This window comes from Phascolarctos cinereus, unplaced genomic scaffold, assembly GCF_003287225.1.
Source record: "Phascolarctos cinereus isolate Bilbo 61053 unplaced genomic scaffold, phaCin_HiC Scaffold_4;HRSCAF=312, whole genome shotgun sequence".
Lineage (NCBI taxonomy): Eukaryota > Metazoa > Chordata > Mammalia > Diprotodontia > Phascolarctidae > Phascolarctos > Phascolarctos cinereus.
In genome coordinates, this window is record NW_027555847.1 from 248,495,255 (window position 1) to 248,509,719 (window position 14,465).

At 39.3% G+C, this 14,465-nt stretch overlaps 1 protein-coding gene and 1 non-coding gene across 4 annotated transcripts in view; one reads left to right on the plus strand and one right to left on the minus strand.

The window, feature by feature from the left end:
• Positions 1-14,465, plus strand: part of TOM1L2 (target of myb1 like 2 membrane trafficking protein) — a 152,265-nt gene that overhangs the window by 805 nt on the left and 136,995 nt on the right. The gene's annotated exons all lie outside the window — the stretch shown is intronic.
• Positions 10,644-10,751, minus strand: LOC144457242 (U6 spliceosomal RNA). Its single transcript, XR_013486569.1, has one exon. It is a non-coding gene; the product is annotated as a U6 spliceosomal RNA (small nuclear RNA).

Here is a 14,465-nt window from a genome sequence, read left to right on the forward strand (position 1 = left end):
CCCCTTTCCTCTTTCTGTCTGTCTCTGCCTCTCTCTTGCCTTTTCTCTCTCTCTTCTTTCCTCCCTCTCTTCTTTCCTGTCTTCTTTCTCTTCTCTCTCCTCTCATTCTTCTCTTTTTTTTCTCTCTCTCTTTTCACTTCTCTCTCCTCTCTTCTTTCTCTCTTTTCTCTCTCCCCTCTTTTCCCCTCCTTTTCCTTCCCTTCCCCTCTTTGCTTTCTCCCCTCCCTTCTCTTCTCTCTCTCAGCATGGTAGAGTGGAAAGAACACTGGCTCTGGAGTCAGAAGATCTGGGTTCAAATGTTAACCTTGACACTTACTTACTGCCTGTGTGGTATTGGGCAAATCGCTTAATCTCCCTGGGTGTCAGTTTTCCCATCTCTAAAATGAGGGATTCAACTAGATTGTGCTCTGAGATCCCTCTGCCTTACAGTGAAGACTTCTGCTGGATCTTTTTGTTTGGGTGGAAAGGGGATGGGGGTTGAATTGCAACACTGATAGTTTCTTTGTTAATGTCTCTGGGGATCCCAGACGCTCTTGAAAGGGATTACTAGTGTGGTGACAGGGAGGTGTATTAGGGAAGGTTTGCAAAGAAGCACTGAGACAGTTTGCCTTGACAGACTGCACAAATCATTGTTGAGAATCTTCTTACCAAAAAGCTACTTGCTCATTTGCCCAAGGCAGAGTTTTTGCTGGAGGAGTAGTCAAGAATGTGGTGACTTGGTTAGTTTACAGGCTGGAGGGTGGACTGGTAAAACATCTTTTTTCGGGTGGATGCTTTTTTCATACTTGCGTGCAGGACTCCTCAAGGCAGTGGTGATTTGCTTACAGGCTACCTTGTTTTCCTGGTTTTAGAAGCCTGAGAAATTACTGAACCTTCACCTGTCTAAGAACTGGCTTTTGGAAATGATTAAGGCATGAAAGAGGTTGCATCTTGGTGGTGCAGTGGTCACGGAAAACTTTCCCAATTCCTTCTCTCTTCACCCCTAGTTTCTTTTCCCACATCCTTTAGGTGATTTTTACAAGGACCTTGTGCTATGTTCCTCAGCTCAGTTTGGAATCTTAAAACTCTTTTGGGGCAGCTAGGTGACTCAGTGGATAGAGCACTGGCTCTGAAGTCAGGAGGACTTGAGTTCAAATCCGGCCTCAGGTACTTACTGTGTGACCCTGGGCAAGTCATTTAACCACATTGCCTCCAAAACAAACAAACCAACAAACCTCTCCTTAGATTAATAAGTTAAGGTGAAGATGAATTGAATAATGTAAGGAGGATTGTACCATAGAACTGCCTAGGTACAATGAAGATAGAAGGGCAAAAGTTAAAGGTAATCTTATAGTAATTAGTCACATTTTTCCATCTGGGAACATCTGCTGAGACAATTGTCCCTTTAGAAGTTTGAGCAAAGGTCTTAATAGTGGTTAAAGGTTAGAGTAAGTTTCCTTAATGTATGTTTACTAGTGTTTGAATTTTTGTGTCAGTAATTAAACAGAGGCTGTTTTCATAGCACTTTGTACTCCATTAAATGTCTGTACTTTGGAGATATCATAATCTGTTGGATAGAAGATGGAATATAATAACCAATTAGCAAATAAGTGCTGAGTTTCTTTTCTGTGCTAGGCATAGTACCAAGGCCTTGTGGGAGATAAGAAGTATGACATGGTTCTTGCCCTCAAAGAACTTCCAGTTTTATTATAGAATGTTAGAGGTGGAAGGGACCTTAGATGCAGAATGATGTAGTGGAAGAAGTGATTGACTAGATGTGAAGGAGATTTGGATTATCATTCTAGTTATGTCACCAAATTGCTATTACCTTGGGCAAGTCCCCAGCAATTAGAACAGTGCTTGGAATATAGTAAATGTTTTATAAATGCTTTTTGACTGACTGACTAAATCTTTCTGGACCTCACTTTCCTTGTCTGTCAAATTTTGGAACTGGATCTCTGAAATCTCTTAGTTGAAATGGAGTATGTTCAACTACAAGCTACCTAGTCCAATCTTCCTCCTATATATTTGTTTCACTTAGGCTTCAAGTAGAGAGACAAAACTGACCTACGTGAAACAGCTGGAAATAATAAAAGGTAATAGACAACTGATAAATTGTATGATGCTGACATTGTACTGTGGAAATTCACTGAAGAAGAGCAGTGAAAGCTGAATGATCCTGGAAGACTTTCAGGACGACTAGCTTTAAAGGAAGGAGTGAAGGTTCCTGGCAGGGCCATGAGCAAAGGGCATGGAGGCAGGAATGAAGAGATGCGTTCGTGGGACAAGGAGGAGATAGGCATGTTTAGAACAAAGGGTGAATTGTTGAGGAGCGCTGGAAAAATGGGTTGGATATGTAAGGTGGAGTCAAATTATGGAGAACATTAAAGGCCTGAGGTTTCTTGCTATTTTATGCTTTTTTCTTTCTATGAATGTTTTCCCACTAATAAAATAGTACCTCTTACCTGCTACAAGGTGGAGTTTTAAGGCTTTCTGTTGATTATCTTTTTAAAAAGTTATTAAAATATAAAATGTTAGAATTATAATCTGTGGGATTAGCATTTTCATATATAATGTTGTCTTTTTTATTCTCTTGATTCATACTCATATGGAACTTGTGTTCAGTGAATTTGAGACATTTTTGTGGCCACTTCCTACCTTAACAATATTCTTACACTTCTTCCTTCAGTGCGCTTTAGAATGTAGTTGGAGTAGTCTACTTGTTTTCCCTTGCTCGTGGCACTCCATCTCCCATCTCCAGGCCTGAGTACTGACTGTTCCTCATGCCAGAGATACTCTGCCTCCTTACTTCCACCTCTTACACTCCTTAACTTCCTTCAAGACTCATCTCAAATGCTTCCTTCTGCAGGATGCATTTCTTCATATCTCAAACTTCTAAAGCCTTTCTCTCTAAGTTTACCACATATCTACTGTGTACACATCCCTGATTGTACCTGTGCATTTATGTGTTGTCTCTCCCATTGGAATAATGTATGTTCTTTTTAGGACAGGAATTATTTTTCCTTTTCTTTATATCCTCAATGTTTTCACCATGTTTATTTGGTTTTTTGTTTGTTTTTGTTGTGTGTGTGTATGTGTAGCTTACGTCTTTGGCTAACAGAATTTATCATATTCTACTCTATTCTTTTTTGTGGCCTTTGAGAATAGTGTTGTTTTTCTTTTTTTTCAAGCTGAGAAAGTGGAGTGGGAAATACAGAATTCAATTATCCTTATTTCCTGATTTTTATCCTAGGACAAATTTCCTAGTGTTGAGTGAACTTCTTTTAAATCAGCCACACAGTTTTAGAAAAGGTAGCATTAAGTGAGGAGTTGACCAAATAAGGTACAAGGATGCTTTTGAAGTTTTCCTACTTTATGTGTATTTAAAAGTTTTCAGAGGATCCTTTTCCAAAGATGGAGTTTGGATGCTTACAAATAATCCCTGAATAGGTAGAGAGCCCAGACAATAATATGGGGAAAAGCCAGCCTTATTCATGAAATGATTTTATAGTTCTGCTTGAATAAACATGTAAGAAGCAATTACTCTTTGATGAAGTGTACATATGTAGAGATACTATCATGCAAAAGCATCTTTTGTAGTATCATTCGACTGTCTAAGTTCTGCTTGGCTATATTGACTAGACTAATTCAAACAACTGTATTAAATTTAACAAATGCTTATTATGTGCCTTCTATAGGCAAGCCACAATGCTAAGGCATAGTGCTTGCTGTCAAAGAGCTTAGTTTATTTACAGGAGCAGCTAGAGTTTATTAGCTAGGCCTCTTGAGTGGTGCAGTGGGTAGAGTACTGGCCCCAGAGTCAGGAAGACAGGAATTCAGATCCAGCTTCAGACGCTTAATTAGCTGTTTGACCCTGGGCAAGTCACTTCACCTCTGTTTGCTTTTCCTCATCTGTAAGGGGCTAATAATAGCACCTACTTTCTAGGGTTGTTGTGAGGATCAAGTGAGATAATAATTGTAGTAAATGCTACATAAATGTTAGCTATTATTAGGGGGGATACACAAGGAGGCAGCTAGGTGGCTAGTGGATAGAGTGCTGGGCATAGAGTTAGGAAGACCTGAGTTCAAATGTGTCCTCAGACACTGACTAGCAGTTGGACAAGTCACTTAACCTCTGTTTGTTTTAATCTACTGGAGAAGGAAATGGCAGACCACTTCAGTATCTTTGCCAAGAAAACGCCATGGACATTATGATCCCGGGGGTCATGAAGAGTCAGATGCCACTAAACAACTGAACAACAACATATACACAAATAAAAACAAATAGTCCAAAGAGATGTAAGTCAAGACAATAAGCATTTATTTAACACTTACCGTGTGTAAGACACTGCATTAAATTCTAGGAATACAAAGAAAAGCAAAATCAATTCTACCCTCTAGTAACTCACATTCTGATGGGGAGGTAGAATCATGCGAATAACTATGTATATACCAGATATATACAGGATTAATTGGAGGTAATCTCAGAGGGAGGGTACTAGCCTTCGCTTTGTTGATACAGTGACCCTTTTAATACTGGGACTGGGAAAGGCAATCTTGTAGAATGTAGGATTTTAGCTGACACTTGAAAGAAGACAGGAGGCAAGGTGAGTAAGGAGAACATTTCAGCCAGTGAAAAAACATCAGGTCAGGAGGGGAAGTGTCTTCTGTAACAAGCAGCAAGGAGAGGCCAGTGAGTGTAGCAGAATCGTAGACTACATCTAGGGGAGTAAAATGTAAGGAAGACTAGAAAGGTGTAAAGGGCTTTAAAAGCCAAACAGAAGATTTTGTATTTGATCTTAGAAGTAATAGGGAGCCACTGGAATTTACTGATAGGAAAGTGACATGGTGAGACTTGGGCCAAATTGGGAAGATCAGTTTAACAGCTGAGTGGGCTGGCCTGGGGAGAGGCTTGTGGCGGGGGACACCAACTAGAGGCTGTCGAGATAGTCCAGGCGTGAGGTGAGTAGAGACTGCACCAGAGTGGTGGCAGTGTCAGAGGAGAAAAGGGGACATGTAGGAGAGATGTTGACAAACCAATGTTGGAGGTAGCAAATGCAGTCAGTTTTTTGTCTCAGAGTAACATTTCTATGTCTACATCACTTCTTTATTTATGCTGTTTAAACAATGAAGACTAGTTGTTGTGGGGGAGCTTTGCCTGTGAATACGTGGAGTGATAGCATTGGTAAACTGCGGAGATTTCAAATACCAAAATTTATTTTTTCTTTCATGGAGACATGAACCCATCAAGTTTTCAATCCACAAATATTTATTGACTTCTGGATATAAGCCACCCTCTGTGGAAGGTTCAGAAATGACTAAGACTTGATTTTTATCCTAAAAGAGTTTACGAATGTTTATAAAGCGCTACCTAACAATCAGAGTCAAGATAAGGCATTTGTACTTCCCAGGCAAGGTTTCAAAATCCTGTGTCCTCTGTGTCTTCTGGAGACTTCAAGCCTGCATGTAGCATGTGAAATTTGACTCATCACAAAATAAATGCTAATGCATGTGGATGGTGGAATATTCTGGCATTAAAAATGTGCATATTTGTGAATACACACATAAGTGTATAAATATATAAGAAGTAAGTATCAAAAGAAAAGAGAGGCAGAGACAGAAACATGGATAGAGAGCTGGGCCTCAGAGTCAGAAAGGTGTAGATTCAAACTTCTATCTTGACACATACCAGCTACGTGACCCTGGGCAAGACACAACCTCTCAACTCCTCAGGCCAACTCTCCAAGCTTGGTTATCAACCAGTGTGCATTTATTAACTACCCATTATATGCTAGGCGCTGAGGATGGAAATATACCGAATAAACAATTCCTGCTATCAAGAAGCTTATATTCTGCTGGGGGATGTGATGTTTCAGATAAGTATACTGTTGAGGGTGGACCTAAAGCCAAGCAGCATCCTGTTTATGTTGGATTTGAGGGCCGAATGAAGCACTCATAAGTCATTAAACAGTTAACAAGAGGAGGTTTACTTTACCCCAACACAGAAGGGATATGCAGGAAGGATATAATGACACTGAGCTTCTATCCTAGCAAAGTATAGTGCTTCTAGTGGCCTTCAGACAAGCACCAACTTGAAGGGGTCTGAGCTCTACGTGGATGGGACCAGGAAGCTGCACCGAGGGAGGGTGGTACTAGTCAAGGCCCAGGTTGAGGGAAGTGAGGGAGAACATGTCTTATCACAAATAGGAAACAAATACAAAGTAATTTGGGGGAAGGGATGCAAACAACTGGGGGAATCAGGAAAGGCCTCTTGAAGGAGCTGGCAGTTGAGGTGAGTCCTCCATAAAGGAGCCAGGAGTTCCAAGAGGAAGGAGAGTATTTCTGGCATGAGGGATAGTATATGCAAAGATACAGAGGTAGGAGATGAATGACACATGGGGATCAGCAAGTAAGCTGGTGGATTGGAGTATGGAGTGTTTTAGAAGGAGTAATAGGTAGTCACACTGGAGAGGTAGGCTGGAGCCATAGTGTAAAGGACTTTAAATGCCAAACCAAGTAGTCTGTATTTTATCCTAAAGGCAGTTGGGAGTTATTGATGGTTCTTGAGAATGGGCAAGCCAGCATTCAGGAATATCAATCTGGCAGCTGTGTGGAGAATGGATTAGCAAGGGGAGGCACTGGCTATAAGACCAATCAGGAGGCTGTTGTGATAGTCCAGGTGCAAGGTGATGAAAGCCTGGATCAGAGTGGTGCTGATGTGAGTAGAGAGAAAAGGACCATTGGGAATGATGTTAAGAATGTGTAATCACCAAGACTTAACATCTAATTGGATGTGAAGGGAGTGAGGGAGTGAAAAATCAAGGATGACTCTGAAATTATAAACTTGGGTGACTAGAAAAATGGTGATGCCCTTGACAGAAATTGGGAGAAGGATGGTAGAGGCAAGTGAAAGTTTTTTAAAGGAGTAGAAGATTTTGGTCTATTTCTAGAAAGGAAGAAAAAAGTGGGTAGAGATGGGAAGATTGAAAATAAAGACTGAAAAAAAAATTGCTTTGACCCAGAAATAGCACTTATAGGGCTGTATCCCAAAGAGATCATAAAAATGGGAAAAGGACCTGCATGTACAAAAATATTTATAGCAGCTCTTTCTGCGATGGCAAAGAATTGGAAATTGAGGGGATGCCCATCAATTGAGGAATGGCTGAACAAGTTATTGTGTATGAATGTAATGGAATACTATTGTGCTATAAGAAATGATGAGCAGGCAGACATCAGAAAAACCTGGAAAGACTTGTATGAACTGATGCTGAGTGAAGTGAGCAGCATCAGGAGAACAATGTACGGTAACAGCCACGTTGTGCGATGACTGACTTTGATAGATTTAGCCCTTCTCAGAAATGCAAAGATCTAAGACATCTCCAAAAGTCTCATAATGGAAAATGCTGTCCCCACCTCCAGAGAAAGAACTGTGGAGTTCGAATGCAGACTGAAACATACTTTTTGCTCTTTTTTCTTCTGCTTTGTTTCATTTCCTCTTTCTTGTGGTTCCTCCTATTGGTTCTAATTCTTCCTTACAACATAACTAATGTGAAAAAAAAGAAAATAAAGGGAAGGAAGGGAAAGAGAGAGAGAGAGGATAATCAAAGGACTGAGCTTCTGGAGGAGTCAGAAGGGGATTGGGATTAAGGGTACAAATAGAGGGGTTGATATTGGTAAAGATAAAGTCTCCTTATTTATCCTGCAAAACTAGAGTAAAAGATAAGAAGATGGAGATGATGTTGAAGTGATTTGAATCTTCAGTGGTATCTTTCACAACTTTTGTTCCTTAGCTTTACTACATTTGTTTAAAAATTTTAACAAGTTCCATTTCAATTCTGGTTGAGGGTACAATCCACTTTCCTCCCATTGGACAAACACAGTTCACAAAAATTACTGTAGTAGTAGAGGGCAAAGGTCAAGATTGCTCCTCCATATCATGCCTGATAACTTCCTGCTTCTCATTGGTTTTGGAACTCTGCTTCTCTCTCCAGGGGGCTGGTTTTAGGAACTTGGGAATTGTCCAGAAATGCCCAGTCTGCTATTCCTCTAACTTGAGAGCCTCTTGTTCCTCTTCTTTCTGTAAGTTGCTGTCTCTAGGGCCAAGAGACTCCCTAGGGAGGGTCTTGGACACTGTCAACCATCCCCTTCTTGATAATCTCTTCTATTTTGTTTTCATGACACTGCTTTCTCCTGTTCCTCTTCTTGCCTGTCTGACCATTCCTTCTCAAGTGTCCTTTGCTGGATCTTCATCCAGGTCCTGCCCCTTAACAGTGGGTGTCCCACATGGCTCTGTCCTAGATCTTCTTCTGTTCTTCCTCTATATTATTTTGCTTGATTTCATTATGATTCTCAAATGTGTTTGTCCAGCCCTAATCTCTTTCCTAACATACAGTCTTACATCTCCAATTGCCTATTGCATGTTAGCTGTCTCAAACTAGATGTTCTGTAGACATCTTAAACTCAACTCTCCCCCAAACTCTCCCTCTTCCTCACCTCCCTGTCACTTTCAAAGGTACCACTATCCTTCAAATCACCGAAGTTCACAATCTGGATGTCATTCTTGACTCTTCACTCTCCCTGACACCCTTCCCCCTGCCATATCCAATTATTTGTCAAGTTCTGTCATTTCTACTTTAATAACATTTCTCATATATCCCCTCTTCTTTCCTCTGACATTGCCACCATCCTGGTGCAAGTCCTCATCACCTCATTCTTGGACTATTTGCAGTAGCTTGCTCACTGGTCTCCTTGCCTCAGGCCTCTCCCCCCACCCTAATCCCCTTTTCCCTCAGCTGTCAAATTGATTTTCTTAAAGCTCAGGTCTGACCATATCACCTTCTACTCAACTGCAGTGGCTGCCTGTTCCCTCCAAAATCAAATATAAAATTCTGTAAAATATGAAATTTTTTGGTTTTTAAAGCCCTTTATAACCTGGCCCCTTCCATTCTTTCTAGTTTTCTTACACTGTACTCCTCTCCATGTATTCTGTGGTCTAGTGACACTAACCTCCTTGCTGTTCCTTGCATAAGACATTCCATTTCCCAACTTAGGACATTTTCACTCCCTGGCCTCTGTGCCTGGAACTCTCTCCCTCCTCATCTCCTGGCTTCTCTGTCTCCTTTCAAGTCTTAGCTAAAGTCCAGCCTTCTGTAGGAAGCTTTTCACAGTCTTCCTTAATCTTAATGCCTTTCCTCTGAGATTATCTCCAGTTTATCCTGTGTATATCTTATTTGTACATCATTATTTTCATGTTGTTTCTCCATTAGGATGTGATCTTCTGGAGGCAGGAACTAATTTTTGCTTTTCTTTGTATCCCCCAGCAGTTTAGCACAATACCTGACACAGTAAGTGCTTAATAAATGCTTATTGACTAGACTTGACTAGTCAAAATCCCGAACGTAGTATCAGTGAAGATGAGATGTTCATACCTGCCATAGAGAGAGACCTTTAAAACCAGAACAGCGGCTTGATGCATTAACCTTATTATAGGTTGACTAGGCTACTCTTGGTTATATCCTCTCCTCAGCTGTAAATATGTATAGTTAATACAGTGTATCAGCTTTTTAGAGACATGTGGGCAAGAAATTTGATTATAGTAGTTATAATTAAGGGGCTCATGCCATCAAATACAACCTTGATTTAATTTATTCTCCGAGTTTTTATCACTTCCATGTAATTCCTTGTGGCAATGTCTTCTGCATCAGAACACCTCTTATGAGAGTTGAATTAAAGTAGCCTACTTTCTTACCAACTCACTGATATTTTTTTCTGTATTCCACATAATAGAATACCTGTGTATTTCACTAGTTATTTGAATGTTCTTTGGAGATAACGTTGTTGGATAAAGGAAGAGAGGGAATTTAAACATATGCTGAGTTGTCTAGCTGGCTCACTTGCTTTAAGCCATTACCAGCTGCTATTTTAATCATTAGTGAAGCAGTCTTTGTTATGTGGGAAGTATGTCAAAAATCATGTTTGGGGTCTTGTTTTCCCATTGAGTTTAATGAAGAGAGATCCATCTTTTCATCTTAGAGAGTTAGCCTGCAAATCTTCAGGAGCCCGGGATGAGGAGAGTACACTGCAATAAAACACTATTGAGTTCTTGAGGTGTAGGTGGAAAGATAATGGGTTCTGGCTTTGGCCACGTTGAGTTGTAGATGCCTATGGGATATCTGGTTGGAAGTATTGAATTGGAGTTTTGGAGAGAGAGATGAGGGCTGTTATGTATATTTGGGAGTCATCTACATAGAAATGACTGTGGAGATATAGTATTAGGGCTTTTTATTTGTTTCCTGTTTTTTAGATCACATCAATTTTCACATAACTCTCTCTCACTCTCCTCTATCTATCAGTCTTCTTTTGTAACAGAGACTTAAGAAGAAAAAAGAAAAACAATAGTTCAACCAAGCCAACCAGACATCAGCTGAGTCTAACAAGATAAGCAACGTTACACACTCATGGTATCTTACTCTGAAATGAAGGGAGGGAGTTGTATTTTCTCAGCTCTTCTCCAGGTTGGTCATTATCATGATACATGTTTCAGTTTTGTGTTATTGCTCTTCATGTTTTCATTGTTGTAGTTCAAAATAACTACATATATTGGATATTGGATGTTTTTGTTCTCCTTACTTCATCAGTTCATGTGTCTTTTTTCCCTTTAAATTAAAAATGTGGAACTCGTCATGAATTTTTGTGTCATTTTTACACGGGGGCCATGCTAATCTTCTCTCTATCATTTCAATTTTAGTTATATGTGCTACTGAAGTGAGTACTCATTGGAGTGTTACTGTGCTTCTCTGAATTCTTCATATTCATTGTTTCTGTTTTATTTTTAATTTATGGAATAAAACAAGCATTTCCATAACATAGTATCATTAAAAAGATGATTGCACATGAAGTTGCAAATCTATTATATACAACTTGCTATTCCTTTTAAATATATAATAAAATTATCATGTAAATTTCTTTTCATTGTTTCTCATAGTGTGGTAATATTCCATTATGTTCATGTACCACTATTTCTTTAGCTATTCCTTCTTCAGTGGGCAACTTTGTTTCCAGTTCTACCACAAAAAGCTGTGTACCCCATCGAGTTCTTGTGCAGATCCTTAAAGGAGAAATCATGTAGAGTGTTGGAATATTATTAGTCAAAATAGAAAATGGCATCTGAGAAATTATACTTCATCGTATTTGAAAGCTGAGCTTGCTAGTGCTTCCAAATGGCACAAATACCTTATATGAGTCCTCATAGTTCTTAAAGCCTTAGAGATCATCTAGTTCAGCCTACTTCCTCTTATAGTTGAAGAAACTTAGATTCCGAAAAGTTAAATGTTAGATAGTGTTCAGAGTTTGGATTGGAACCCGGGTCTACTGATTTCTAGTATAGTGCCCTTTGCGCCATATCCCTTTGCCAAAATCATTTTGGGATTATGATAGTACAGATAGCAAGCAAAATTATAATTGAAATACCATTGTATAGCTTGATAATTTTGATGAGAGATAAATTTTTGTTCTTTCATTATGGTAGAATTGGAATTCCTGAATTTGGCATGGAGAAAAAAAACCAAACCTTTTTTTCCCCCTTATCTTATTGCCCAAAATGAAATTATACAGTAACACTATCCCTGGGCCTTTGAGCTGGCAGGGCTCTCTTGGTATTAGATAACAGCATGGTGCAGTGAACTGACCACTGGAGCATGAACCAAGACATCTGAGTTTTAGTTCTGGTTCTGCCACTAACTTACTTACCTAGTTAGGCAAGACAATCTTTCTGAGGTTCAGTTTTCTCATTTGTGTAATAGTGATAGTAATACTAACACTGTTTGCCTTATAGATCTGTTGTAAAGAAAGCACTATGTAAAACTTAAAAGTACTATGAGTTAATATTTAGCTACTTAATATTGTGTAGAGTAAAGCACTATAAGTTAGTATTTAACTCATGTAACTACAAGTTAGAATTTAATCTTTGGGCCTCATATGCTGAATAAAAGATTTGGATGATATGATCTCCAAGCCCCTTCCACTCAGAAATTCAGTGACTCTCTAGTTTTAAGTCTTAGACCAGACCAACTTTTCATTCCTACTAGGTTTAGAACCTCTTAGGAGACTGTATTTGCCATTGTTGTGACTCTAGGTAATGTTTGAGTCAAGAAAAGCTTCTCAAAGACATTTTCTGCCTTATTTCAATGACTTGGAAATCATATTGGTTCTCCTTTTGAAAGTTCTCATGATTTGGAGGGTTGATTGGGGTCTAGTCCCCAGTTTTGGGTGGTTCTTGGGGGTTAGAATGGACTGATCAGGTTTTTTTTTCTTGTAAAATGACCACACACAACTCTTTTTTTTTCTTTTAGGCAATTGGGGTTAAGTGACTTGCCCAGGGTCACACAGCTAGTGTCAAGTGTTTTTTGGTCTGAGGCCGGATTTGAATTCGGCTCCTCCTGACTTCAGAGCCGGTGCTCTATCCACTGCGCCACCTAGCTGCCCCTCACACACAACTCTTGAAGTTCATGCATAAACTCTTAATTTCTAAATGTATATTTTTACTCAGTTCTTATCCTCCCTGATTTTTCTGCAGGATTTGACACTGTTGACCATCTTCTTGTGTATTCTCACCTCTCTTGAATTCTGTCACACAGAGCCCCTCCCTCTTCCCCCCCCATTCTTTACTTATCTCCTTTGTTTCCTTTACTGATTCATTATCTTTCTGCCCACTAAATGTGAGTGTGGCCTATAATACTTTGTCCTAGAACTTCTTTCATTTTTTTAATATTTTTTTCCCATGGTAATCTTATCTACTTTCATGAGTTTGATTATTATCTTTGTGCGGGTGACTCACAAATCAATATATCCAGTTGACAACTTTGCATCAGTTTTTAGAAATCTACTCATACCTCTTTATGTTTTTCATATCCATTGTTTCTTATGGTGCAGTAACATTCATATATCACACTTTGTTTAGCTATCTCCCAATCAGTAGGCATGACATCCCACCTTACCCACTTACACCCCTCCCCCCCATTCCTCAAACCATCCAATGGAATGTAAAATCCTTGAGAGCAGGGACTGTCACTTTTATCTTTGTATTCTCAGCACATATTAGGAACTTAATACATTGTTGAAATGAATTGTTGGATATGTTAAGATGATAAGGATTTGGACACTCTAAACCTTTGTATTGTGGACTGAACACTTGGAAGAAGAAGAAGAAAATCCTCATTACAGATATGCTTAGTCCACCAAAACAAATTCCCACATTGGCCGTTTCCAAAAATGAGTGTCCCATTCTGCATTTTAAATCCATTACCTCTCTGGCAGGAGGTGGGTGTATGTTTTGTCTTTAGTTCTCCAGCCTCATGGCTTGTCATTGCATTGATCAGAGTTCTAAAATCTTTTAAAGTTTCCTCAGTGATGTTGCTGTTGTATATATTGTTCTCCTGTGCTCACTTAACTGCATCAATTCATAATCTTGTCCCAGTTTCCTCTGAAGCTGGCCATTTCATCATCTGCATTGCTAAGTGGAGGAGGGGGTAGAGCCCTGGGCCTGAAGTCAAGAAAACCTGAGTTCACTTCCTGCTTCAGACACATACTAGCTGTGTCACTCTGAGCTAGTCACTTAACCTCTGTCTGGCTCAGTTGTAAAATGGGGATAATTATCACCTGTATGACAGGGTTGTTGTGAGGATCAAGTGAGATCAGATTTAATAAATTTTGGTCGCTCCCTACCCTCATAATTTCTTATGGCACGATAATATCCTATTACATTCATGCCCACAACTTGTTTAGTCACTTCCCAATAGATGGGCACCCCTATAATTTCCAGTTTGAGGCTACTATGAAAAGAGCTGCTATAAATATTTTTGTACATATAGATCTTTTTTCTCTTTCTTGATTACTTTGGAGCACAGACCTAGTCGTGGCACTGCTGAGTCATATTTAGGAACTTTTGAGAGCATAGTTCCAAATTGCTTTCCAAGTTGGCTGGACTAATTCATAGCTCAACCAGCAATGCAATAATGTGCCTCTTTTCATGTAGACCTTCCAACATTTGTTATTTTCTTCTTTTGTTTTCTTTGGCAATCTGATGAGTGAAAGGCAGAAAGAACCTCAGAGTTGCTTTAATATGCATTTCTATAATTATTAGTGATTTAGAGCTTTTTTTCAAATGGTTGTTGATAGCTTGGATTTCTTCCATTGAAAACTACCTGTCTGTATTCTTTGATTATTGTTCTATGCTTAATTTCTGCCAAATTGTGTTCTGTTTTTTCCCAGCAGTTTTTTGTCAAATAATGAAGCCTTAACCCAGTTGCTGGGGGTCTTTGGGTTTATTGAACACCATGCTACTATGTGCATTTGCATCTATATCTTTAACCGGTACTAAATAATTTTAATGATAATAGTTTAAGATCTAATACTGATAGACCCCCTTCCTTCCTGTTTTTTCATTATCACCCTTGAAATTATTGTCTCTTAGTGTGTGTGTGTGTGTG